Genomic DNA, 14,565 nt, shown 5'->3' on the forward strand with positions numbered 1-14,565 from the left:
AATTATAGCTCTTGCTGATGGCCAAGAAACTAGCCTTTTGTATTTTTTTTTAAGACGAAGACAGCCCAAACAAAATGCGAAATATTGTCCTTCAAACTGTGTATGTGGCTGAATTTAGTAACAATATGTTCATTTTTAGTGTTTGCAAATTCATATAAAAATACGTAGCTATATTGCTGAAACACCTGTGTTCCCTTGTTTTTTCTTGTAAACTGATACAAGGCACAGGTGGCTTCTCATTAACTTATTTCACACAAATACAAATATGCTGCGCAGTTTCTCTTGCTGTAACTTATAATCCGAGAAACATGATTGCTACTGATTTAATGTAATCAGTGTTGTGAGGGAAACATTCTGAGCCCTTTGTGAATGGCTCTATTCTGAGGGGATTTACACCCCATGTAAATCTGATTTAAATGGAAGAGTGGTGGAATGTGGCTTTCCTATTTAACCTATGCAAAAATCTATATTCTCCCACCTAGGTTTCTCACTGTGTGACGGGATACTCAGCTGGTACGTGGGGGGGGAAGGGGAAGAAGGCAAGTCCAATAAGGACAGAGAAAGTAGGTAAGGGACTATCTCACATAGGCAAGTTATACATTTTGATTCAATATTCTGATATTCTTATCAAGGCTTTCCAGAATGTGACGCTGACTCAAACTGCAAACAATAAGGAGAAAGCCGCAAACATGTATCAATGTCTTCAGTGTTCTGCAATGATTTCTTCTTTTTTTTTTAAAGGACCAATGTTACAGCAGAAATAAGAAAACTAGAAGAAAAACAGTGAGCCATCATCACATGCAAAAACAAATGTGTTTTTAAAAATTATTTTAGTGGTTTAAAGATATCTTTCTGTTTAAATTTATTGAGCTATAGCCAGATTTATTCAATTAAGATAAAACACTTCAAGGTTAACTACCATTTGCTGTTCACTTAGGCAAGCTATTGTACAGTTATGTAAATTTCATGAACAGAGACACGACTTGAGTGTCTTAATTACAAGCAAAAAGTGTCATTTAAATATGAATAAGTGAATAGTTGCCTGTATTTCCTGTTCACATTCTGCTGTCATCTTTAAGACCAAGAGCTAACTAGCCATCTATATTGTGCTTTCAGTTTTTCCTTCTGTCTCTAAAAGGAAAAAAAAAAAACAAAACAAAACAAAGCCTGTCATACAAATCCATGTAAAGTAGATGATGCGGGAATGTCCTACTCTTATGGTCGTTATTAGCACAGTGAATTTTAATTTACCCAGATCACAATGAATAGCAGTAAATATGCAGTATTTTTCTGTCGATTTCTCTGCATTTCAATATGATATCTATATTTAAATTGTAAATCTCAACTTCTGTGTAAGAACCTTTGGTAGTAACTTTCTGACAAGTCTGAGGGCTTATTTTGTATGCTTCTATTTCCAGTGTGAAGAGCTATTATGAATTCCTCTCATTTATTTATATACACATAGTTGTGTTCAAAACAGTCTGTTTCCTTATTAACTTATAGTCAGTCTAAATTAAAATTTATGTAACAAAAAGTTTGGTAGCAATATTCCCTCATCATCTTTAGGACCGAATTCCCTGTCTTCCTATCATGTTGATAGTTTAGGATCTTATTTTTTTTTCCCCCCACTGTTTTGAATTGTTTGTCTCTCCAAAAATGACCTAGAAGGAAATCTGTTGTTAATCACGTATCAACGAGGGAGGGATGCTTAGTTAATAAAATCCATGCCTTCTTTCTGTGGACCAAATGGCTAACTCTGGTTCTCCGTACGTACAGAGTCTCTTGAAAGACTGTTCCCATCCCTCGGTGATGTAGCTGCGGCTCTCCCCAAGGAATGAGAAGTTCACTATTCACTCTGTGCTTGCATCACCCTTTCCAACATGTTCCCACTGATACATTAAAGGAATTAATTGCTCATAATGATCTCACCATCTGTTAACAGAGGTTCATACCTACAGGCTGGTGGCATGTGGTGGTCCTATTCAGAAATCAATAGGCAATGCTGGGGGAACGCTTTCCCACATTGCCTTCCATTGCGCTCTGAAAAGGGGAGGAGAGCTCGGTGTTGGCCATCTGCTCCTCGTCTTTCTGTGCGAGAGACCTTGATGCAGTCCAGCCCGGCTCTGATCTGACTCCAGTCTGATTGGAATGTGGCTGATCTGAGAGCCTCTCAAAGCTGTGAAAGTGAGTCAAAAGGAGATCCCCATTGTCCGGCGGGGCTGAAAGAAAATGATCACTTTAAAATTCATAACTCCCAGGTGCCCGCCATCTATTCATGGGAAAAACTCTCTGAACTTCTCTTCATTAAAAAGAGAGGGAGTCCAGCTAAAAAGAGAGAAAAGGAAGTAGTTTGTGGGAAATGTGCAAGGGATTTCAGGCTAAACAAATGAGGAATTTGGAATTTTTACTCGTATTAAAGGAACCGTGTAAGGAAAGGGAAGCATTTGTAAAAGCAGGGCCTCTGCATCAGGGGCCCTTCCTGGGGTCCTTTAGCAAAATAAAAAGGCTTTTTCTTTTTTTTTTTTTTTGTTTCGGGAGTTTTTCCTCCCTTTTCCTCTTTCTTACCTGTGTGAATGAGGGTGGGAATAGTACATGAATCAGGCTGTCCCTGCTTTATGTGATAAATTAGAATGTATTCGGTCTGTCCTCCTTTCCCTCTCCTACATGTATTTTATTGTTTAGGCTGCGTATAAAGCTGACCTGATAACAAATGTAAACTGAAGCTGAGTATCCTTCTGGAGAATTAGACTTTTGGGGGGGTGGAAGGGCTGTTCTGTCAGCTTGCTGCCTAAACTCTTCCCTGCCCCCATGTCTAGCAATGTGAGGATTTGCCATATCACAGGAGGGATTTTGGCTTTTTTCCCTTCCCCCACTTTCTCCATCTTCTACCTCCTCTGGGCGTGAGGTAGTGCTGGATCCTTCCCCATCACTCAGACGCATTGAATGTGCTTCCCAATTCTGTGCTTTTTCAAAGGGCCTGACAATATCTTGAGTGGATTTATGCTTGTTCCTACAACGTGAAATGTATTTTTCCCCCGATACTGTTTATGTGGCCAGAGGTGAGGAGGACCACAGGGACCATGTAGTAGATTTATTTTTTTTTAAGGCAAGAATGGACTATTTTGACCACTCTTCATCCAACTACCTCTGCAACAAAGACTGTTGAATCGCTCCTGGTAATTCCAGTTCAGAGCCTATAACTGTAGGCTAACTACTGAATATCTTTCAGAAACTTCCAATTTCAATTCAAGGATTTCCAAGGAATTAATCCATTGGTAAACTGCATAGATACTTAACTGTGACCTATTTCCAGTCTAGGGTACCAATTTCAAGTCTTATACTGGCCTTTGTGACTACTGGGGTTGGACGTATTTGACGCCTGATAGCATGAAGTAAGCCACGCAGTGTGTCTGACATCCTGACAGCAAATGCACATGCAGTCGCTTATCTCCCACCAAAAATGTTTGCGTAGTTTTTGACATGACGCTGTCCTGCCTCCCCTGTTCCAGGAGTCTTCTACCTTATGATGCACCAGTCTCCTCCATCTTCCCCTCTTATATCATTTGGTAAGAAGAGTAGTGGTGTACAGCATCTTATTTTTGTTTTGATTCAAAGTAGTTATGAGCCTTCCCACTGGGATGTCATTCTGCCCACCCCAACTTTCCTTTTAGATATCTTCTGAGATGGAGCCAGCTGCCTCTGATCACTATTTCTCTTCCGTTTATTCAACAGTGTGGGAGGATTGGTAAGCATTGTTCAGGCTCTCTTCTTCCCCAGAAATCACTGAGGAAGTAGGCGGCCATCGCCAAACAACTGAGAAGCAATGTCCCAGCAGACAAGAACGTTTGTCTTGTAAATTCACGGTAATGTGCTGCATCACTATTCTCTACTTTTAATCTCTGCTCCGGCTCTTCCTTAGTATCATCATCAGTTTCAACAATATTGTTTACGTCTCTTCTCTCTACATCTTCAGTGTCATTGCATGTATGTTCATCAGGTGAAGCACTCTTCTCGCCATAACTCTTCTTGCATAGTAATTTCTGGACACAACTGAGCTGCACCTGACCCTGGCTTACCTTGTGGTGTTGGGAGGTTGTGTTGCTGCTTTAAAAAAAACAACCAACCAAAAAAAAAAAAAAATCAAAAAAACCAACACAAAAACCCCAAAATCCCCAACACAGACATTTGGACTTTGCTTGTTAAGTTGGCATACTTAGCCTGAATTGTGCCTGATATTTTATATCTGGTACTACATTCTTTAATTTTGTGACCACTTTCTGTTCTTGAATGGCTGTCTTCTTTCTAGAAACTAGAGGTATTTGGTTATTATCTTGTAATATTTCACTATTTTTTAAAAAAGTCTTTTGTAGTTTGTACTGCAATATGTGGTGATTAATATAGCTATCCAGATGATAACCATATCTTTTTTTTCAGAGATACTTTTTTTTTTGGTCTGTTTGTCTGCATTGAACTTCTTATTTCCAACAAAAAGTGTTAGTGGAGTGGTTAGTATCAGAGCTAACTGAGCAGAAAACTTTAGTGATCTAAACAAACCAGAAGATTTTCATTGCAAATAACTGGAAATGTTGTAAAATTGAGCACGCTATTGATTCTTATATTTCCTTACCTTCAAGACGAATGAAAAGTGGGAGCTTACCGTGCTTTATACAATGTATGAACACTGTGTAAATGGTGCCTGCCCGAAAGAGTTTATAGTCCAAGTCAACAAGGCAGGTGATTGGCATTTGGAAGAGGTATGATGGCACTTAGGCAGACTGTTCAAACTGATCTCAGGCAACGTATGCCAAATCCACAAAAAATACAAATGAAGTTATTTACTTCTTCAGTTCTCTGATGCTGGGTAGTCCAATTGAGTTAGTGTAAATCTGTGCGTGAATTAATGTTTGAAAAGTGGCGTATGAAAGAGGTGTATGAGAAGTGGCATGTTCAAACAGCGGTTTTAAAGCTAGGAGAGGGGACCACCTGTAGGGAGGAGTTTGGAAGAAGGGGTGTGTGGTGATCACGGGTGGAGAGGAGAAAGCAAGGGGCTTGTAACATCAAGGCTGTGGTCCTATGCTAATGTTTTTTCAGGAGCAGATACAGTGTAGAGAGTACACAACATGCTACTGCTCAGCTTTATTCACTTCCAGAACTTGCTTTCTCTCATGCACAATTCAAGTGTTTGCACTGTGATACTTCCAGTAAGATGTGTTTAAAATAGTCTGGTTTAGTTTTGTGGTTTTTTTAATATTTTGCAAAGTTGGTTGTGGTTGTTTGTTTTTTAATTATTTCTTTGATTTTTTTTTTTCTTAAATAATAACAGAATCCTACCAAGGATATAGCTAGGTAAACACTTGAGTCAGCACAATTGACGGAGAGTAGCCCCCAATAGCAGTACAAACCTCAAAAGTAAAGGATATTCAAACTTAAAACAGACCTATCATTGGTGCAATAGTAATGTGCAGTCACAGCTAAAGATCATGCGTCCATTAAGGAAGGTGGGGACACATGCTGTTGGTTCTGGTAACTTAAGTTTCAGCTTATATGTTTGTTTAATTTTCTTTTTTTTAGCCAGTGCATCAGTAATAAATTTGTGGAGGCTTTTGAGTGAGGTAGATTTTCTTTGGGGCATATTATCTCATCCTGCCACTATCTTTTCATAGTAAATACTTCATTTAAGAGGCAGAATAATCCTGTGATTGTGACATAAAATTTGAGAAGTGAATGTGCCATACCAGTATTTTAACATAAAATCTTATGTATGGAGTTTTCTAATACTGCTTAAAGGAGAAGACATGGGAAGCACTCCCAGGAATGTCACTCCCAGAATCTGAGACACGTACCACTTTGAGAAAATGCCACGTCGTGATGCCTTATTGTCAGTAAACACTGTACAGGTTGCCTTGGAGAATCTGCTTGCTGTCTTCTCTACAGCCCGTGAGATGCTTCCCCCTCTCACTTGTTTATAGAACCTATACAAGGCGCTCGGGCACAGCTCTCAAGTGTAGAAAGACACGTAAGGATAAGCACTTATGGGGATTTTTCAAGGACACTGAAGTGGTTTAAGTGTTGTTGAATTCCCTTTGACTTCGGACTCTAGCTTGTAAAGCCAGCAAGACTGCTACCTGCAACTTTAGGTCTCCACCTCACTGCCCTGAATATGCTGACCTTTTGTATCAAATTCTTTCAGCTTGGCAGGTTGGAGGGAGCACAACACTGTAGCACAGTCCATGGTCAGGATGCCGGCTTAAGATATATGACTGGTTGTGTTTGGTGTCTTCGATAACCCCAGGGAAGTGACCAAGCCTACCACTTTTTTCCCTTTTTTGTGGCATGTTGCCTCTTACAAGTACAAGATGTAGCAGCTCCAAGAACAGCGCTTGAAAGGGGAAGTACTCAGTGGTTAGGTCTTCTCGTTGCTGTGAAACAGCTAGGCTGGGGACTTGAATTTGGAAATCTACTCCAGGTGAGTTAACCTAATCACTAGGCTCTCATGAGATTGGGGCGGGAGGGAAGATCACTGACTAGGAATGGCATCTGGATGTGTCATACCTTCCAAGTGACTTGGTATTTTGTTGAATGAAAAATGTGAGTTTAGTAAGACAATTTCGTACAAGTTCTGTTCCAAGTCAGTTCGCAGTAAAACTCTGTGTACATAACATACAACTTGAAGTGTGAACAGCAGTCAGGCTTCAATTCTTTCCATTCTTCTCTTCTTCCTTTGCTATGCACTTTGAATAGCAGAGGAGGGGGGGTAAAATGATGAAAATGTGCTGCTCAGTATTTGATATTTCGGAGGCTGTTAACTTACTCAAAACAAATTTCTTCTGGAGCGTACAAAGGCTGTTCCATTTCAGCTTTAAATCTCTGCCATGTTCAGTGTTGCTGGTTCTCATTTTATTTTGATTTTTATGATGTATCTGAGAGCAACTGGTACCTTTCCGCTCTTTCCCCTGCTCTTAAAGTGTTAGTACTCAGGTGACAGAACCCAAGCTTTTTGCTTTAAAATAAAAAAGAAAATTTTAAATATTAATGTTAAAGTTTTAAATATGGGAAAATTTGTAGTAATTCTAAGATTTTAAAATTAATAATACATTTGAATTCTTTACATTAATTTCCATGGATTTTGGTTTTTGCATATATTCTTCATTCTGGATGTAAGTGCCAAGTGACCAGTACTGCCTTAATCTGAAATACTGCACTTCATTGGCAGGTGTCAGTAACTTTGTGAAAAGATTGAGGTGTTTATGATGACTTGATGATCATAACAGTTTGTTAGGTTAGTTCAAAGTCAGAATTACTATTTGGGAAAAGAGAGGCTGTAGACTGAATTGTTCTACAAGAGAATTCTTGCAGTAACTAAACAAGGTTGCAAATATTTGGGATTTTCTTGCTCAAACCCAATCTGTGGCAGGGAATGCCTTTATAAACTTGTGTATAACATTGTTGTGAAAATGAAGTATAAAGCGTGCAAAATTATACGTTTTATTTACATATATACATTTGTTTTATATAGAGATATTTATTTCAAGAACGTTCTTAAGAAAATAAATTGTTATTTTTTAATCTGTTTTCTTCACATTCCAAACCAGCTCGCCTGGTTTTGCTTGCAGTTGAGAGGAAACTTTTTCTCTGGTCTACCATCTGTATTGGATCCACCTAAATTCAGCTTGAAGGGTCAAAGTTTTAGTAAGATTTTTGACAAAGGAAAACAAGATTACAAAATCACGTCCCTCATGACCTCTGCTGGAAATGAAGGTGTTGACTGTACTCATGCATTAGAAGAATCACGACCATGATCTAACCTCAGAACTGTGGCTCACACAGTGCCCTCAAACTTCCCTTGGCGTTTTGGAGAACTTGCTCAATTGCTCTGTGCCTCAGTTCCCCAGTTGTAAAACCAGGTTAATCGCGTTTCTTCAACTTAGGTGAGTACAGAAAGCTTGGATGTTGTCATGCTGGACCTCTCTCAGCATTTGACAGTAGTGGTTTCTCTGTTGCAGAGTTCTGACGTGAGTGTCTGAACGTCCGTCTTGCTCATTGCTTGGTCTCCAACAGTGACCAGCTGCAGATGTCCGGGGAGCGGTGTGAGAACAGGGCAGGCATGCAGTGATGCTTTCCCAGAACACTCCCTTAGCCTTCAGCGGTTTCACGCTCTTGGATAGTCCTGGGCTATGAGTGATATCTTCCCGTTTAATAGGCCTTCCTGAAGTTTTCTTCCAGAGGCAACCTGAAATCATGCCCTGCTGTTGATCCTCTTTTGTTTTTGGGAAAAGTGCAATGAAGTGAGTCATTCCAGACGGCAAAAATATGGAGGATTGTTAGGCCTCAATATTGTGCATGGAGGTTATCGGTGGGCTGGTTGTAGTTGATTATAATTCAAGTTGTTTAATTTTTGTTTCATGTCCATGTTTATATGCAGTTTGTATTGTGATAGTTCTTGACGTTATTCAAGCATACAGTCAGATTTATGGCCTGTTTATGCCACGGGAAGCCCCAGTCCCATTGAGTGATACCTTTCAGCGTGTGCTCTGGTCTGAGTAGCAGAGCACGTGGGACAGCAGCTTTTGCTGGACTGCTGCTGCTCACCTTCTGTGGACAGGCAAGAAATGCTGAAGCCTGTTTGTTGCTTTCAAAAATTCATTGTTACTTAACAGTTTGACGTAGTGCGGGGTAGAAAGCGATTCGTGCCAAGTGCGAAGGTGAAATGAATCAGTCTTCACTTCAAATTCTAGAGTATGGCTGAAGTATCTGAATCCCAGGTTTCCAGTCTTGTCGTTTTGTCAGGCCATGGCCAGCTCGTGTGTAAATACGGAGAAAGTTGCCACTAGAAGCTCAAAGGTTCTGGAGTCTTTAGGACACAGTCATTTCCAAACGGTTCTTTGCCAGGGTCTGCTGTTGTTCTCCAAAAGGAAAGATAATAGGAGCTCTGTAAACTTACCGTCGGCAGGTTTTGATTGTGGGTGGTGCAGGAACCACCTCTTTCTGGGAAGGCTTAGCACTGGATGGAGAATATCGTTGTCCAACTGGGGCACTTTGCCCTGCATGCACTACCAGGAGATCCTGTTACTTCTTTTCAGAAGTGGGTACTAATATGAAGAGGTTAACCAGCGTAAAGCAGGAATATATAAAGATGCTTGTGAAGTGTTTAGAAAGGGATGAACAGGACTTCAGGTGGCTTACTTGGTTGAATAGGTTAAAGAAGTGGAATGGTTTTGTACGGGGAGGGCACTGCACGCTGAATGAAGGGGCAGTTTGGAAGGAAGTGAGGAAATCATTATGGAAGCAGCGGACAAGAAGGATGGAGCTGGTGGGACACCGCTAAAATGCAGGAGTAGATATGTTTTGGGTGCATTAAATACCAAACTTATGCATTACAGTGAAGAATTAAGGCTGAGCTTACAAGGGAAAACGTGAAGCTGCTATTTTGAGCCGATCAGAATTGGGATTAAAAGCTTGGGAGGTGCTGTCTCCTGATTTCCTGCAGATCCTTCATCCGTTGGGGCGATAGGGCATGATTCGCTGCCTGGCTGGGGGTTGACCAAAAGCGAAGGCAAGCAAAAGTATGCTTATACTATGAACTTGCAGATATACTTCCTTGTGTAGGCCATTTTCTGATGTGTTACATTAGTGTGATTGTGCCCAGGGATTTTGGGGATATAAATACTGACAGAAAGCAGTTCTATTTCGTTTCATTGGGAAACTAACGAAACCTTGTAGTAAAGCCTGGCAGCAAGGTTACTTCTCTCAGCTGTGTAGAATAGACTCTGCAAATGAGGAAGGTGAGTGTGCTGTGGTCTGTAAGCAAAAATGATCAGAAATTAGTCTATAATAATGCCCTACTTTCTAAGTGAGCAAGATCTTTCATTAAGATTTGTAATACTAAAAGAAAACCAGTAATAACTTGGCTTGATGTTCCTGGGGGAAAGGTGCAAGAGAGAAAGCCCCTACTTTAGCCTGTCATCATGAATGATTTACTTATTTCTAGTATGATATTTTAACATAACAATCATAAAAATGAGGACTGTAATATTCTTTCTTGAATGCACGCTCTGATTTCTTAAAAATGCAAGATTAATTTTATACTTAGTGGTATGTCCCTTCTTTCTTGCATATGGACTTCTTAAATGTTATAAAGACGCTCAAAAATTTCCACACCATATTCCACTTGTTTATACTATACGTTTGTGCGATATGGTGTAGAAATAACTGGTTTTTTTCAGTTGTTTTTTTTTTATTTTCATTTTTGGAGGCTGTTCAGAACTGCTTTTCAGAGATAAAAGCGAGGAACAAAAACGCAATGCAGCGACGTATTTTGACTCCAATAATAGATGTGCTGAAGCTTCAGTATTATGTTTAAGACACGGGGGATACTATCTAGTCAGACATTTCTTCAGAATCTCATTCTGTCTCTGATTATAAAGCCTTAATGATCACAGCAACAGCCAGCTAGGTCTGCAGCAAAACGAGTAAAGAAGTGTCCTACCTTCAGACCATACCTTCGCCACAGAGAAGAGCTGGTTTCTGTGGCATGTTCAGGGGTTCATAAGTCTGGGTTATTTTGATCTGGTAGGAAGAACAAATTCCTAAGTCAAGGAATGTCCTCTTGCTAGCTTCCTTTCTAATGATCTCTGTTACTCTGTGTATGTGCATGTGGGCTAACTAGCTGGCGAGACTAAAATGCATTGGAATACCTGAGTCTGCTCTGTAAAACATAGTTTATAAATGGGTTCACTTTGGAGGGAGGTCTGAGAGGGTACCAGTGGCAAAACAAGATATTTGCTGGTTGCTAAATGTATTTGTTTTGCGTCTAACTTGTGGATACGTTGTTCTTTACTGATTTGGAATTTCCTCATAACATATATATTGCTGCTTCAAATGAACAAACGCCACACCCCTCCCCACAGATACTCAGAGGTAGAACTTGATCTTCCAGGCTTATTGTTCTCTGTGCTCGAGTAACCATATTTTTAAAAATGTTTCTCCAAGAAATACTATTTGTCTTTGTAAGAATTTATACATAATTGTTAGTTCTATATTTATCGGCATGTGCTTAGTGCTGTGTTTCTTTGCTGAGCAGTGACTGTATTTTAGTATCAAAACCTTTTAGCATAAAGGCTTGTTGTCAATAGGTTTTTTTGGAGTCATCGTTCCTTCTTTATACCATACATAGGTGGTGAGGAATTATTAAGGAACCTGTTTCAAATGTGTATTTTTAATTTAAATGCAGTCTGGAATTGCTTGTATTGTCAAAGAAGACAAGAAAATAATCATCAATGCCTTAGCTGGGATGTGAGTTAACATTTGCACCAGCCATAGATTTTTTTTTTTTTTTTTTTCAATTAGCACTCCCTTAGAAAACCCATTCCCCCAGCTTTTGTCAATGTGCTGTAGGAGAAGAAGAGCAAATAGATTGGAAATGCTCTGCAGCTCAGGCTCCTGGGAAAATGTAACAGGTGTTACAGCTCAGCTGGGTATGAGCTTTATGAAAAAGACCCTCTCAGACTTTACCCATAGAATTCCCTTTCCTCGCCAGAGCTTCAAGTAGGAAGAAACTAATGACTTCATTACCATCTCAATTCTGGGAAATGCTTGGTCCAGACCTGAATCATTAAAGGAAAGGTATAGCACTCTGTGTGACCTTACAAGATCAGAATGTTATTTAGAGCAATTCCATTAGTCAAGGCTATAAACCTGAAAGAACACACCCTTTTGCGTTGGCTTTTAGGCCATAAAATGTGTGTGTATGTCATGAGGAGGGGGGCAGGAGGTGGAGACTGGGGGGGTGGAGAAGAAACATATTCTGCACTCATTGTGCAGCACAATTTCCTATGCTTTCTTTGAAAAGCCTCCACTTCCAGCACTTCTTCCCTTCACCCCGTGTTGTGACACGTTTAATGGCTCTTGTCGTTCTCGTTCTTCTAGGGGTTTCTAATTGGGGATGATACTGAAGCCAAGAATGATGTCAAAATTTCAAGCCATACAAAATGAAATATGTTTCTTGAATGCTGTAATAATTAAAAGCATTTATTTATTTATTGCATCTTTTGCTAGCTTAAAAAGAAGAGTAAGAGAAGACTTACAGAAGACTGACTTCGGGGTTATTTTCCTTTTCTCCGTTACTGCTTTTGCAGTTATATGGGGAAAGAAACCTCGCTTGGTGAAACTAGATTTCTGCTAGCTGTCTGGAATTTCTTTATGTAATGATTACACTGGATTTGAAACCCTGGCCCCATGACCCTGGCCCCATGAACAAAATGTTCAACTTTTGGATAATTTTAATGGACTTGGTCAATAAGGAAAAACTAAATATGTTTTTCCACACGCGTCTCTTCTCTTCCTGCACAAACATACCTCCACAGGTAGAGGTGGGCATAAGTTAACACGAAGAAATATGTTATGCCTGCTTTAGGAGAAGATTTGCCACGAGGGAATAGAGGCATGGTGCGGTGTTTTGTAGAAGGTTTGAAGCCTCTGTGATATATACATATATGTGTTTGCAGTGCCTGAATCTTATGCCCAGAGGGAAACTGCGTATGTCATGTACACCAAGCCAGTAATGTGAGCCAATTAGTCTGGTACTAATGGGCATGCAAAGAATGTTTGTTTTGGTGGACATGTGTCTGTGTTGGTATTTCTTGAAAGTGAAGTCTTTAAAAGGCAAGACTTGTCCATGCAGTGCAGGACAGTTCACTGGTGGTCTCATAGCTTAACTTCATCCAGATGTGTCTCTTCGAGGTTGTTGCAGTGGTTACCAATGCATTCTGGCCTCTTCCCCAGAGTATTCTTGCCTTGTAGCAATCCATTTCTACAGTGAAATTTTTACATCCCATTGCCACAGTTGTTTTATTTTTAACTTCCCTTTCTTATTTTTAACTTTCCTTTCTTGAACAGGCAAAATTGGAGATTGGAAGCTGGAGCTTGAGACTGGCATTTGAGATGAGGTCTCACTCATTTTTTTTCATTAATGCACCTTAGGATTTCCTTTCCTTCTTGCTGCCCTGTGACACTAGTTGCTCATTTTCATCCAGTCATCACCTGGTTTTCCTAGCTTCTCTCCTTGTCCTTTTCTAGTGATAAACCCGTAGTCTCAAGAATGGCATTAGCCCTTAAATGTATGACCTTGCATTTCGTACTATTGAGTTTCACTTCTATTTGATCCCTTTAATCCTCAGTGGATCCCATTTAGTCCACCCCAATGATCATGAGGAAATGCAACAGACACCTCTTCCCATGAGAGTACTGTGTGTGGCATTTATGCATTCTTTAGGCCGCAGTTCCTAGGCAGTTAAGTTGGCAAACACTGTACACTTACTAAGGACTGTTTTGGTGTAAGGAAATGGGTCTTCGAGCCTAAGCCTTCTACAGCAGGTCTGAGCGTTACTGTTACTGTTCGGTTAACCTGGGTATAGGAGAGGTCTAGTTGTAGGACGTTGTTTTCTCAACTATTACCTGCTATGACACTGCATCTTGATACTCGACTATAGCCTTAGTGTGTATGTCTTTAATTTGGCTTTGCTTAAAAGCCCTTCTCATTCTGTAAGTATGATTCTGTGTTTTATCTCTTGGGTTACTGTGGTGGGTGGCAGGCTGCTGTGTTGAGTTCTGAGAGAAGGATGAGAAGGCGTACGAACTAACATCTATCGTCTCCCTGAAATATGCTGATGTAACAGCTGCTTGGACTGAAAATGCAAGGAAAAGCAAGCAGTTTTGTCACTGAAAAACCAGCGCAAAACAAACCCCCCTTTGAATATTGATCTATGATATTAATTTGTTTTATGAAGGAAGTAGGTGGGTTATTGTGCATGAATGCCGAATGAACTGTGTGCTGTTGTTTGCAACCCAGAACAAAAATTCTCTTGCTTAGTTTAGCCTCTGAAACCCAGAAGCACCCTTAGACAACCCACACTGCAAAGATTTGCTGTTTAGAGCACTGCTGAACCAAAATATTCAAGGCGGAAGAGAATTAGAAAATTGCCAAGCACCCATTAAGAAGAAAATACTGGTAGAGCCTTAATTATGGAACATCTGTTGGCACCTCTGTGCTAGTTTGTACTTCACAGTGCCCTTTATCCAGGCACCTAGGAGGACTATTCTAACAGGAATTACTTAACCCTCTTGGTGCCTCTTTGTGGCAGAACAGTTCTTCAGGTAGTTCAAGCCCAGACGCTCTCATCCAGGCATTTTCCAGTGAATCAGTTTTGTGCGTCTAAATAAAAGTAACTTACTCCTCTGGAGTTTTGTCATAGTTGTATGTTTTGAATGTATCTATTTTGTGCAGCCTTGTTGTGTTGAGTCCCTTCTGCAGATGATGTGCCTTACAGGTGAAATTTTAGGCTTTGTGGTGTTGGTGTGAGTTTTGCCATGATGACTGTAAGCCTAATAGGAGCAGAAAAGAAGGCTGGCATCAATAGTTTTTCTGGATGGGTGATAGCTGAGGGTGATTTTAAAAAATCTTCAATAATTCCGACCCGTATTCTAGAAAGTGGATTCCTTTGTGAGAACCTTATCAAAATTGCATCTTCTAATTAAACCACATGGTGTATCATCTGAGACGTGATTGGG

Source organism: Gavia stellata, chromosome 3 (genome assembly GCF_030936135.1).
Source record: "Gavia stellata isolate bGavSte3 chromosome 3, bGavSte3.hap2, whole genome shotgun sequence".
In the NCBI taxonomy this organism is placed as follows: Eukaryota; Metazoa; Chordata; class Aves; order Gaviiformes; family Gaviidae; genus Gavia; species Gavia stellata.